A 14,986-nucleotide genomic window follows, 5' to 3' on the forward strand; every position below is an offset into this window, starting at 1 on the left:
ACGGCTATCTCTTATGAAATGAAACAACTGTCTCTTGTGGAATATACTTAATTATATGTCGTTATGAGATGACAACACGGCAGTCTTGTGTATATGCAATATACATCGAGTCTGTCATTGTGAGATAGCAACACGGCTGTCTCTTATGTATCTGTAAAGGCAACACTGCTGGCTTGTCTCTTGTGAAATACTGTACATTGCATAATCGTTGATGGCATTACGGTTTTCTCTGACGGAATACATTTATACTCCTCTGTCTTCTTTTAATGGCAACAGGGCTGTCTCTTGTGAAAAAGAACTAATTCTACATATCACTAAGATGACAACACGGCTGTCTCATGAAATATTAGGCTGATCATGCGTTGAAATTTAAATGAACCATGCATGAACAGAACAGCGAGAGTGCTAACCTCTCAAGTGAACCTTCAAATCAGATGACACAGGTAACACGGATAGGCCTATATATGACTTTATTGTGATGACGTGTACCAATGAAGTCGTTCATTGCCTAAGTTGAACAAAAAACAAACACAACACAACACAACAAAACACGGTCGATCGCGGAAAATCTGAGCGATGAATTATTTATATTGAGGAGAGCAATGGACTTTGGCAGTTTTTGAAACAACAATAATATTATAGCATCCGTCCCGTAGAACTCAACTCCAGCTGCCAGTACATGCATGGGTCTTTCCCTGAAGCCTGCAAAATGCCGAAGTCTGTCAATTTGTACTGTACTCCAGGGGATATCCCATTCCGTAGTGGTATTACAGAAATAGATTCACTGAAAGAAGGCCGACATCAGTTTTTACGATCACAGATATTTTTCAGTGGGAAATCTATATAATGAAATCTTTGATTATGTATAAAACCAAATCAGTGGAAAAAAAAATGCAGAACATCGACCGATTATTGGTCCGTCCGGAGTACAAATTTTCCATTTATGTCCGATATCTGTTACTTGCCATGAGATTCAAGATAAGTGTTCATACATTGAATAAATCAAAACTCGATGTATTATAGACACTATGACAGACAGAATCATGCCAAGCCGAGGATCAAACACTGCAACCGTATACATCTTCCGCAAAGGGATGGCCACCTCGCGTTTTCCAATATTTAGTGGAAAGCCAATTGTTCAGCTTATACATGTACCAGATCAAGACTAGCTGGTGACTAACCACGATCTTGACTCCACGTTGGAACGTGAGTCGAAGTGGACAGCAGTTCACTGTAACCGTCTGCCACAGTGTCCCTGAGAAAGCCGTAAGTAAGCTTCGAGTCCAGATCAATTGCTCATCTGCTCATGGACTACAGTGAAGAAGACAATACACAAAATATTAGAAGACAAGATTTTGAAAAATATTGGAAAGATTCAAAGATGGAGCCACTTTTTTGCCAAATATATTTTCAGAGTTATTTCTGCTTGAGAAAGGAAATTTTAGATGGAGATCAATAATGTTTAATCTCCCTCGAAATGTCCTAAAATTTGCATGTTTGTATGAATATATAATTCTTGGTTTATAGAATAATATAATTGTTATAATGATTGTTAGTGTTAAATATTATTGTTGATATCGCCGCAATAATTTCGCGGAAGTCATCTGTATTGTATGTTCGTTAAATTGTGATTTTTCAACTTTCGATGTATACCTGCAAATATCTAAATGGATAATGGACATTTTTATGTATGTTAAACATTTTCTAGAATAAAGAAATGATCCAATTTAAAAAAAAAGTTTTTAAGTAGTTTTATGTACGTATATGTGGCAGGCTCTCCGCGTGCGTGCAAATTGAGCAAATCGCATGGAGCCACGATTGAACGAATGATGACATGATAGTACAAGGCAAGTGCCATAATGTGTCTCGCCCATTCGCGTACAAGAAATTGTACGCGAATGGGATATAACAGATTAAAAAAAAGATATAACAGATAAAAAGAGATACAAAAGGGTAAAAATTTATGGCAAAAATTAATGACAAGGATCTATTCAGGTGTTATATGACTTGCGCTAGCGGACAGTATTTAATACTTTGCCATAATTACGGCGAACCAAAATTTCCATTATTCGAATACGTTGTTTATCGAGTACCATAATAGTAAACTCGGTTTATTGAAACTCCGTTTATCGAGCGAAAAGCTAAGTTTATCATGAAAGATTTTGCTTTCACTTGATATGACAGATTTTGCATTCACTTGATAAATTTAATTTATCGCGGAAAAACAAAAACTTGGTTCATCGACCGATCTTTTAAGTTTGTTTGTTGTTTTTTTTCGGCAAAAAAACTAAGTTCAGTAATTTCGACAGATTTTCATGAAAGGTATGCTGGTGCGAGAAAATGGATTGTGTGGGGTGGGCTTTGTAGTCGTGACCAGGTTATCCAACAGGTAGTCATGTTGAATGTCATGAATCATAACAAAAAAAAAAAAAAAATAAGAGAAAACCCATAAACACAAACCTGCAGTCGTGTATAGGCTGACCTGTTATTTGACCACTTTCATTGACAGGTCTAATCCATTTCAGTGAGACACTCAGTGTTACTTCATGATAACGCTCAAACTTGGAGAAAGCGCAACTTGTCATTGTTGTCTTCAAAGTAAATGTGCTCAGCCATGCATGACAGTTGTCAACACGATTGGATTTTATATCAAGACAAAGAGGGAGAGTTCTCCTCTCCTCGCAGATAACATTGCGCTCTCTATAGTTTATTCATACAGTAGGTGATTTACCTTTTTTTTAATGCACTGTATATAACATGGTGGCTGCCATTGACCCTGTAGACGCAACATTGGGGGCAAGCAATCCCATAATAGGGGTTCAGATTTGACGTTTATGTTAAACCCATGTCCAAAACCCGAGAAAAAAAAAAATCGGCAAGAAATGTGGGTAGTACAGAGCACACACAATCAGACCTTAAGGAATCAACCCTATTGCGTATATAAGCGAGGGCACTGCCACTAAAAGTTTTAGGCGGCTAGATTTTCTTGATGATACACCTCCACACCAAATTTGACCAAAACCCGTAAAGAAACGCGGCCAGTATTGCGAAAAACAAAAAACAAACAAGAGACCCGCGGGTCTAGCGCTCACCTGAGTATCGCAAGTTCACCTTTCACGCAGTCACCAATCTAGATCATTCGCAGCTCTACTAAAATTTGACCAGGCATTCTCAAGTAGAAGATGAAAATGTACAATTAGGGCCCAAATTTTTTAAGATTCCTTATTTTGGGGGGATTCGGGCCCCCTGGGGCCCTCTGGGTGGGGCATGGTGCCCATTTTGATAAATTGAGATGCTGACCCCCTAGGGATGCTACCTGCCAAGTTTGACGAAAATCCATCATGAGGTTTTCAGGAAGAAGATGAAAATGTACAATTCAGGCCCCCATTTGGACCTTCCCAACCCCCCCCCCCCCCCCTGCCCCCAAGAGGGGCGCCCCGGGATCTGCTATGAACAAACTTGAAACTACAGTCATTAATGTACTCACTCATAGTATTATCCTAGCTCTATAACTTCTGATTCTAGAGAAGATTTTTAAAGATTCCTTCATTATGGGGGGTTTGGGCCCCCTGGGGGCCCCTGGGTGGGGCATGGTGCCCATTTTCACAAATTGAAATCCTAACACCCTTGGAATGCTACCTGCCAAGTTTGGTGAAAATGGGTCATGGGGTTCTCAAGAAAAAGATGAAAATTTACAATTTAAGCCCCATTAGGACCCCTCCCCACCCCCCTCTCCTGGGTCCCAAGGGGGCACCCCTGATTCTGCCATGAACAAACTTGAAACTACAGTCATCAATGTACTAACTCATAGCATTAATTTAGCTCTATCACTTCTGGTTTTAGAGAAGAAGATTTTTACAGATTCCTTAATTTTGGGGGTTTGGGCCCCCCTGGGGGCCCCCTGGGTGGGGCATGGTGCCCATTTTATCAAATTAAGTTCCTAACCCCCTAGGGATGCTACCTGCCAAGTTTGATGAAAATCGGTCTTGGGGTTTTCAAGAAGAAGATGAAAATGTAAAAAGTTTACGCACGACGGACGACGGACGACGCACGACGGACGACGCATGACGCACGACGCACGACGCACGACGGACGCCGGACGAAGGGCGATGGCAATAGCTCACTTGAGCCTTTGGCTCAGGTGAGCTAAAGAAAGCGAGGGGTGGCGGCGGCACCGCGTAAAGGCCTCGGCACCAGTCCGTTTTTTTTTATAATTTTATTTATCTATTTATTCATTTATTTTTTTGTTGCTATGATGCGTCAACAGGAACAACGCATATCTGCTTCTGTGTTATATATATATATATATATATATATATATGTTGATTAGGTTGTTCACGTGTTGGCAAGATAAAAAGCTAAGTAACAAAACTGGAACAAAGTTCATGCTGTATTCACCAACGGTTTATTTCCTCACACAAATTTTCGAGCGTCTCGCCGCCCTTTCTCAAGTGTATCAACACAGCATGAACTTTGTTCCAGCTTTGTTACTTATTTATTATATATATATATATATATATATATATATATACATATATATCAATAATTCGGTATAGAATCATCAGAAATTTTAGTTTTATGTCAAAATCGAGAGCAACAAAATCACCACTTGTGTTTGTTTGTTTTGGTACAAAAAGTTAGATTGTCAGCGGGGAAGTGATATTGTAACAAAACCAGACATGGTTCCTTTTGGAGCACCACAGAAAAAAAAAAAAAAATCGGAACGTGGCCGTTACCGTGCTCGGTGAGGCCCTTAATACTCCTGAAACTAAAGTAACCTCCTGCACACTTGTGTTTGTTTGTTTGTTTGTTTTGGTACAAAAAGTTAAATTGTCAGCGGGGAAGTGATATTGTAACAAAACCAGACATGGTTCCTTTTGGAGCACCACAGAAAAAACTAGAAATATCACTGAAGGTGATTAATACCCCCGCCCCGTGACGACAGTCTTACCCAAGGAATGATCTTTCCTTGATCTTCTGCCATTCAAATGCCGTTACCACGGCAACGCAGCTTCCGACACGTCCGAAAAATATGTCTTGCACATCTTCCCACCAAGACTATTGTGTGTGCCACATTTCATAAGCTTTTGTCAAAAACTGAGGAAGTAGTTCAATCCACAAGATCTTTCCTTGATCTTCCGCCATTAATATGCCATTACCATGGCAACGCAGCTTCCGACACGTCCAAAAAATATGTCTTGCACATCTTCCCACCAAGACCAATGTGTGTACCACATTTCATGAGCTTCAGTCAAATACAGAGGAAGTAGTTCAATCCACAAGATCTTTCCTTGATCTTCTGCCATTTATATGCCGTTACCATGGCAACGCAGCTTCCGACACGTCCGAAAAATATGTCTTCCACATCTTCCCACCAAGATCTTTGTGTGCCACATTTCATAAGCTTTGGTCAAAAAACTGAGGAAGTAGTTAAATCCGCAAGATCTTTCCTTGATCTTCTGCCATTAATATGCCGTTACCATGGCAACGTACTTTCGGGTACTGTCAAAAAATGCGTCTTGCACATCTACAACCAAAGGCACACATCTGTACCAAGTTTCATGGAAATTGGGCAAAAACTGAGGAAGTTGTTTGCAACACAAAATTTTCCATCATTTTGGCTCATAATATGTGAGCTGTTACCATGGCAACATACTTTTTGTCACTGTCAAGAAATGTGTCATGCTGACCTATATCCTAAGACAAACATTCAATATGAATTCCATGAGAATTGGAAGAACACTGATGAAGCAGTTTTGCCATGAAGCATTTTGCCCTATATTTTACCAATAACATGCCGTTACCATGGCAACGCACTTTTTGCCACTGCGGAAATATGTGTCTTGCACATTAACATATTCAGATGAACATCTGTACCTAATTTCATAAAAATTGATCAAAAACTGTGGGAGGATTTCGCGACGCAAGATTTGTACCCATTTTTGCCCATAATATGCCGTTACCATGGCAACGTACTTTTGGGTACTGTCAAAAAATACGTCTTGCACATCTACAACCCAAGGCACACATCTGTGCCAAGTTTTATGGGAATCGGTTGAAAACTGAGGAAGTAGTTCGCGACGCAAGATTTGCAACGGACCGACCGCCCGACCGACCGCCCGACCGTCCGCTGATTCCTATATACCCCCTTCAAACTTCGTTTGGCGGGGGTATAAAAAATCGGAACGTGGCCGTTACCGTGCTCGGTGAGGCCCTTAATACTCCTGAAACTAAAGTAACCTCCTGTACACTTACCTGGGGATTACACCTTTTGCTTACAACAAAGCGCATTCTGTGAAACGCATGATATTTGAACTATAAATACACAAAATTAATATCCGCAACTGACCCTCATACAATCATATTTCCCCTTGGAATCGCAATTAATTGACTTTAGCCCAACCACATACGGAATTGAGGTTCATAGTCATGGTCTATTTTATTGGAATTGAGGTCGTTATAAAGATAATATTATATTCATATAGGGCTTTTTTCATATACAGACATGTTCAACTATCGGATTCACAATGGGATCATTAGACCACATAGGGCCCTACTTCAATAAAGCATACTTCTTTCATGTCTTTTCTTAGCGTCACTGATCTGCATTCCACCGCCATGTACGTGATATACATGTAGATGTTCAAATTCCAAAGTGTATCGGCGTGTATCATCTGCAGACGTGGCAGAAGTACACACGTTTTGATGGCATGGTCAAAACGAAAACCACGTCAATTGCTCGTAATGTCAGGTTTCAGCTAGCTGATAAACTACACCTTTTATTATACACTGCATCCCGCAGTAGCTTAACGGTCTCTGTGTCAGCCTGAAAATGGCATAGCACACGGTACAAAAGAAAAAAGAAGAAGACCCGTATGCACACATATGACATTTGAGAGTAATGAAGGCAAAACAACATTAACAGTTTGCATCTAACAGCAGCAATCTTTGTCTTTCTTGAAAACGATGAAAAAAAAAGGCACAACTGTTGGCAATTACTGGCAGCAACATCAGGAGAATGGCATAACGATTATATGCGAGCGAGCGAGCTTGAAAATTTTGACATTATATAATCCAAAAACTGCCGTTTGTAGCTATATTTTTTCGCTTTGGAAATTAAGGGGGCGCACCAGGCACAACTGCTGGCAATTACTGGCAGCAACATCAGGAGAATGGTATAACGATTAAATGCGAGCGAGCGGAGCGAGCGAACTTGAAAATGTTGACATTTTACAGTCCCAAAACTGCCGTTTGTAGCTTATATCTTTTCGCTTTGGAAATTAAGGGGGGGGGCGCACCGGTCGCAACTGCTGGCAATTACTGGCAGCAACATCAGGAGAATGGCATAACGATTAAATGCGAGCGAGCTTGAAAATGTTGACATTTTACAGTCCCAAAACTGCCGTTTGTAGCTATATCTTTTCGCTTTGGAAATTAAGGGGGGCGCACCGGTCGCAACTGCTGGCAATTACTGGCAGCAACATCAGGAGAATGGTATAACGATTAAATGCGAGCGAGCGGAGCGAGCGAGCTTGAAAATGTTGACATTTTACAGTCCCAAAACTGCCGTTTGTAGCTATATCTTTTCGCTTTGGAAATTAAGGGGGGCGCACCGGTCGCAACTGCTGGCAATTACTGGCAGCAACATCAGGAGAATGGCATAACGATTAAATGCGAGCGAGCTTGAAAATGCTGACATTTTACAGTCCCAAAACTGCCGTTTGTAGCTATATCTTTTCGCTTTGGAAATTAAAGGGGGGGGGGGGCGCACCGGTCGCAACTGCTGGCAATTACTGGCAGCAACATCAGGAGAATGGCATAACGATTAAATGCGAGCGAGCTTGAAAATGTTGACATTTTACAGTCCCAAAACTGCCGTTTGTAGCTATATCTTTTCGCTTTGGAAATTAAAGGGGGGGGGGGCGCACCGGTCGCAACTGCTGGCAATTACTGGCAGCAACATCAGGAGAATGGCATAACGATTAAATGCGAGCGAGCTTGAAAATGTTGACATTTTACAGTCCCAAAACTGCCGTTTGTAGCTATATCTTTTCGCTTTGGAAATTAAGGGGGGCGCACCGGTCGCAACTGCTGGCAATTACTGGCAGCAACATCAGGAGAATGGTATAACGATTAAATGCGAGCGAGCGGAGCGAGCGAGCTTGAAAATGTTGACATTTTACAGTCCCAAAACTGCCGTTTGTAGCTATATCTTTTCGCTTTGGAAATTAAGGGGGGCGCACCGGTCGCAACTGCTGGCAATTACTGGCAGCAACATCAGGAGAATGGCATAACGATTAAATGCGAGCGAGCTTGAAAATGCTGACAGTTTACAGTCCCAAAACTGCCGTTTGTAGTTATATCTTTTCGCTTTGGAAATTAAAGGGGGGCGCACCGGTCGCAACTGCTGGCAATTACTGGCAGCAACATCAGGAGAATGGCATAACGATTAAATGCGAGCGAGCTTGAAAATGCTGACATTTTACAGTCCCAAAACTGCCGTTTGTAGCTATATCTTTTCGCTTTGGAAATTAAGGGGGGCGCATTGGGCGCAACTGCTGGTAATTACTGGCAGTAACATCAGGAGAATGGCATAACGATTAAATGCGAGTGAGCGGAGCGAGCGAGCTTGAAAATTTTGTCATTTTACAGTCCAAATACTGCCGTTTGTAGCTATATTTTTTTTTTTCGCTTTGGAAATTAAGGGGGGGGGGCGCCAGCGGTGCGCCCCCCCCCCCGATCCGCCACTGGTAGTCAAGGGTGTCGGTTTATGTTCATGATTGGGGGAGATATGACCAGCGAGGGGGCGTCGAAGTGACCAAGCGGGGGAAGGATGTCCAAAATCCTCTATATCGTTTGTGTTTGTGTGTGTATGTGTGTGTTTTATATACATGGAAAAGTTAGGAAATAGCCCAGGTCAAGTCTTATTATTGGCAATGCAAGGCATTTTGATATAGACTATTGCAGTATGTAAAGCAACACAGCAAAATCAATGATCTAGCTTTGATATAACGAAGCGTAAGGTACAAAGGTGTACATTCTACATCTACACATGGCGCAACATTGCAGCGACTCTTTTTGCCGTTCGGATGTTCTGAGTACACTGCGCACATCCTGCTTATATTCAGAATGCCAACCAAGAATCACGCTGAATCACAATCTTTTGTCGGCTCCGGGCTTTTGGAACAATGTTTCACACCATCCTCTTTAATTATGGTTAAAAGAAATCTTAGAAAAATATCTTATTTCTTGATCACCCTTTCATGTCGATTTAAAAAGCAGTTTACTAACCCTTGAATCCACATTTTTTTTTTTAAAACCCAGCGGATGGGGGGGGGGGGGGGATGGTGGTGTAGGGGGCACGTGCCCCCCCCCCCCCCCCCCCCCCCCAGTTACGCCACCGGCAGTATGATTACGAAATCTAGTCTAATACATGCATCTCATTCTTTATTCATTAAAGGTGAATGACGTCCTTGGAGTTGTCATTAACTTCAGCTCAAATACTGATAGCATTGCGTCCGTACAGATGACAATCTTTCGTGGAGGCATAAAAGCAATATGGCGGACAGGATCACCTGTGATCGGAAGTTCTTGGGAATCGCAGACTTTACCGTTGGTCAAGAAGTACCGCGTAAGCACAGCATAGTGGGAGGCACGCTTAGACGCCAAAATATAGAGTATACCGCTATAAACGTCGACTGTGGTGTGAATAATTCCCTTCTTAAGACTCCAGATTTCTGAATCGTCACCAGTAAGGACAGACACACGCTGAGAGGATGAAACGACGAAGTTGGAGTCTGTTGCATGGATTCGAAGAGGAGGAAACTTTGTTGTTATGGTATACATCGGCTTTCCACCCACAGGCTTGAACACATGAACTGAGTTCCCGAACATTTCTCCCACGTAGATATTGTTCGTGGAATCTACATCTAAAGCCCAAGCCTTGGAAGGTATCACGAATTGAGCTTCACAGGGATTGCCGTCGAAATTGTACAGGCGAACTTGGCCATCTTTATCTACAATAATAACCCTGCCATCATTCATAACAGAAAGTCTCGTCACTCCGGCACGAGAGATAGCTGGTAAGAATGGAACATACTCGCATGACTCATATATTCCAAGGGCCTGGTTGCTCCAAAAGCCTACAACAATACACCCAGACGAGAGTACAGATAAAGATGTTGGGTCGTGGTAAGGTAAGGCAATCGTGTATGCACTACAGTCAGATATGTCAAGTTTAGACCACTCGACATCAAGTTCACTTTGCAGGTTGGATGTCGGCTCCATTTCTCCTTTACTTACATATTCTGATTTGGATTCACCACATCTACTGATTTGCTTTCCGTCTGCTGACTGGTCTGAAAGATTTGATGTCAGTTTGCTACGTACAGTGACGATTTTCCCTATTTCCACGTCATCCAGACTCCGCTCAAATTCGACATTCTTCGCAATGCAACTCACACTTGTGACTGTCTCTCTTGAGGGCAAAATGGTATCGTGCTCCAATATCGTCTGCAACTGATTGTACATGTAACAATGTACTCTATAACTGGCTTCATCCTGGGCACTTTGTTTCCCATGTTCGACGAGCTTCGAGGAACTGGCGAGACGATGTGAGGTTTCAATAAGATCTCCTTTGATAAAGTCTAATTTTAAGTCAAAGTCATTCTGAGCTTGAAGGAGATTATCAAAAAGAGTATCTCTTCTCTTCTCAATGCGCGACATTAAATCTTTGTATGCATGAGATATATCGGATCGCATTTTATCGTAAAAATCCCGTGCACAATTTCTTTCCTTCTCAATTTGACTAATTAGACCTTCGATGTCTCGCTTCTTGTCAGTGGCTTCTGTTAGAAGTTTGTTAACTTTCTCCATCAGTTCTCGCTGGAACTCGCGTCGACCAATGAAAACATGGTCAGGACTTTCGTGACTACTCAAGACACATGTTCTACACACAAACATATTACATGTACAGCAGTACATATCGCTATTTTCCGTCCGGTGATCTTTGCACTTTTCAACTTTCAACCCACCCATCACCCTGGTCTTGGCCCCAAACTCGATGAGGAAATGGCGAGCAAAGACTTTACTCATGCGTTTGTGACCCGCTAGGCAGAGATCACACATGTATTCATTGCAGTCTCTGCAGAACGACACAGCATTCTCAGAATCAGAACACATTGAACATTTGATTTGAAGTTCAAATAGACGTCGAAAGCCGTACTCATCCTCGGACTCGCGTGCGTCGTCAAATCGAGAATCTACGATATCTACAGACGGCAAGCCTCGAGTGCGATGAAGGTCTAGTGTAGTCATTTCTTCACACAGTGGACAAACCAGATGTTTAATACATGAACTTGCAACATCATAGTGTTCCAGGCATGCATGGCAGAAAGTACAACCACATGAGAGTTGTTTCAGATCGTGGTGCGGTTGCAGGCAACACAGACATCTCGGAAATTCCTGTGCGCTGCTCTGTGCCATTTTGATTCTGTGGCCCATTAGAGCAGAATGAATTGCGTCTGACAGCACGGAATCGAAAGCAAGCTAGCATCAAGTTTCATATCATCCACAGAAGTTCAATGGTTAACAGGAAGATCAAGCATGTATACACTACCACAAATAGGAAGTGGGATAAAAGTCACATAATAAATGACAATCGTGGTTCGATGCATTAATGGCCCCATGCCAGAAGCAGGGGCAGCGAAATGTTTGTTAGTGTGTGTGTGTGTTGTGTGTGTGTGTGTGTGTGTGTGTGTGTGAGCGTGCGTGTATGTGTGTATGTGTGTGTGGGGGGTTGAGAAAATCGATGGGAAAAATGTCGGGAGGAACCCTCGAAAGTCATGGGTTTCCTCTTCCTTTTTTTTTCGTTTTCGTTTTCGTTATTTGTTTTCCTTTTTGTATAGGTCCATAGAATCAGGAATGAATTTACGGAGTGGGATCTGAACGAATAATATTTGGTCTATGATTAGATTTGGCGGCATGCAGGTAGTGAATTGCGCCTTTCCACTGCAGGCATATGATGCATCTCAAGATATATTTATATACATGTACTGTAACTGAGTTTCGATTAGTCAACCAGAGAATCGGTGGTATAGCGCTCATCCGAATGTCACTGAATAAAGCTTAAAAAGGCATATTCTTTGATGTAGATTCTCTAGTGTTATTAGTAAATGTAAGTGAATAAATGATCTATCAAAAGTAAGTCTTAATTATTCTATTGTTTTTCAAATTTCCTATGTATTTCTACTTTTCGACTCTCTTTTTTATTGTGTTTTCGATAGGATTTGTCAGCAACACTGTTCTGAGCATGAAAATGTTAATTGATTTTAATCAATAAAAAGATTAAAAAAAACATTCATGCTTATGAAGTTTGAAATTGTAGACCTGCATGAATTTCACATTTTCGAGCAATTTTTAGTCCGACATGCATGTACATGTTTATGCGAAACTTCCGAATCGCGCGCCCGGGCGTCGCAAATTTGGTGTCAAAAGATGCGGCAGGCTAAAGAGACTGGTCGTGAAACATCGCGATGACAACATTATTGCGCGGAATGTTGGGAGGGGGGCTCCCAGTCGCCATGCCCCCCCCCCCCCCCCCAGTTAGGATCTTCCTGTTTCACTGTCATTCAACAACTGTTTTTCATTTATCTACTAAATCAATTCGATGGCATATCACGAGATAATAATGACCACAGGTACACATGTTAAAATTGTCCTCGATACTTGTTATGTACAGCATACTGTACACACACATTTTATTTACGAAAACATGTCTGAGACACTGTTGAGATACATCGACAAGTTGCAGTCTGAAATAGTTTCTCCAACATATGAGTGGATGCACTCCTGATATCAAAGTTATTAATGCAAAGCAATACATAAACACCAGATATTGTAGCTAGGATGTTCGCATCATACACAGATGTGATATTGATAGATAAAAATGACAAATTCACAGAAAAACTAGAAATGTCACTATGGCGACTGGTATGCCTCCACCATATAACAATGGTTCTCCCAATAGGTCTATAGCACATCTTTACGTTTTAAGACAAATTTCACATGACTGGCCAAAAAAAAAAAAAAAAAAATGATATGCCATATTTAAAAGTTTGGCACAACGACAAATGTGTTGAGTGTTTACATTCCGTGAACCAAGTTTCATTTGGGTGACTAAATTGTTTCAAAAAGCAAGTATTTTGGACTTTGGGTCTTTACACTTGACCTTTGACCCTTGCCTGGCCCACAATTTTCTGCAAATAATCACTGACTGGTAAGACCTAAGACCTAATTCTAACAATACTTTGAACTATGTATTTTCAAATGTGGGAAAACGGTGACATTTTAAGATTTTCACTTGACCTTTGACCCAATGCCTCAAATCTTCCCCTGCATAATCATGTATGATGCCTCGTTTGATTAAGTGTATGTATTCGGGTTATCTTCATGGTATGGAGAAAATAGTGTAATTTCAGCATCAAACAAAATTTTAGCATTCCAACCTGAACTCTGATCCAAAAATTCCAAAGAGAACTACTGTCAGGCAGTAAATCCACATGATCTAAGTTTCATGACAAGACCTTAGGTCATTTTCAAGATATGGAGAAAAAGAGTGAAATTTTAGCATTTTCACTTAACCTTTATCCTTTGACCTCATGCCCCCAAACTTTCCCTACAGAATCTTTATCTGGTATGTATACACCATCAGGCATTATATAGGGGGGGGGGGGATATTGGAAATTGTAAGAATTTGAGCTTGACCTTTGACTTTGAGTATGTACACTAAAATGTTGATAGGCACAACTTCGTCCACTCAAACATACATACCCAAGTTTCAGTTGGATGATATAACACTTTACACTGTTCACAAAATTGATTACGGATGGATGGATGGACAGGACGGACAGACAGGACGGACGGACAACCTGAAAACAATGCCTCTGGTGACTCTTTGCGGCAGAGGCATAAAAATCAAGGATGTCATAGTTTGTAATGATATCATAAATAATGCACTTTTTTTTTGGTGCAGTTTTTTAGATCTGGAACATTGCAGCCATATGGGGAAAAACATATTCACCATTTGTCAAAAACACATCTATAATGCATTTGCACATGTTTCCCATTGAAGTTGGGATTTTATACAGTGCATTCTATAGAACTCAAATTAGATTTTATTTGATTTATCATAATACCTAAAGCTTGTATCACATTGTAACACAATCATAATTTCCTGTGTGCTTCACAACCATAACAACAACAATAACAACATTGCATGAAGACACAATTGATGTCTGAATGTCTATGAAGAGTAGTCTATGTTAAAGTGCTCAAACCCAATGAAGCAAGCAACATTCTCCAATCAGCATTGCTTGTGTTATTTTAGACTCGCTTAGGCACAGTGGCAAACTTCAGACTAATTTCCAAGCATTAAAAAACCCCAATAAACATATGATCTTTCATTTTCTTTTTTTTTTTTATGGTGTACTCATCATGCTTTTAGTTTTGAAAGTGAAGGCATTTTCAAATTATGAGACACTTTACCATAGAGCAGCAACTCATAAAATTTCTCTATTTCTAGAACTAGATTTATTAAAAAAAAAAGATATTGAAACAATGATATAAATTTAATCACTTAATTCCTAACATTGAGATGTTTCATGAAATGCTGGAATGCTTTTCTGCACTTTTTCTTAAGATTTGAAGAAAAATTATACAAAAAACATCAAGTTTAATAACAGTTCAAAACGGAACGTTGGTGCATATCTGCTTCACAGAACAAAGGGTAGATGATGCAGCCTTCCAGCTACATGTAGTTATATAATTGACCACTCCATAGGACACCAGTCATCATGAAGTAATATACTCATGTGGGGTTCCTTGTCCAATTCCAGCACCAACAAACTGTGGCGTGCAACCACAACATTTATAAAACTCTTGACTTTCTCTTCCAACATACATACTTGTACATGTATTATGGACACCC

This window comes from Diadema setosum, chromosome 13 (assembly GCF_964275005.1).
Source record: "Diadema setosum chromosome 13, eeDiaSeto1, whole genome shotgun sequence".
NCBI lineage: Eukaryota > Metazoa > Echinodermata > Echinoidea > Diadematoida > Diadematidae > Diadema > Diadema setosum.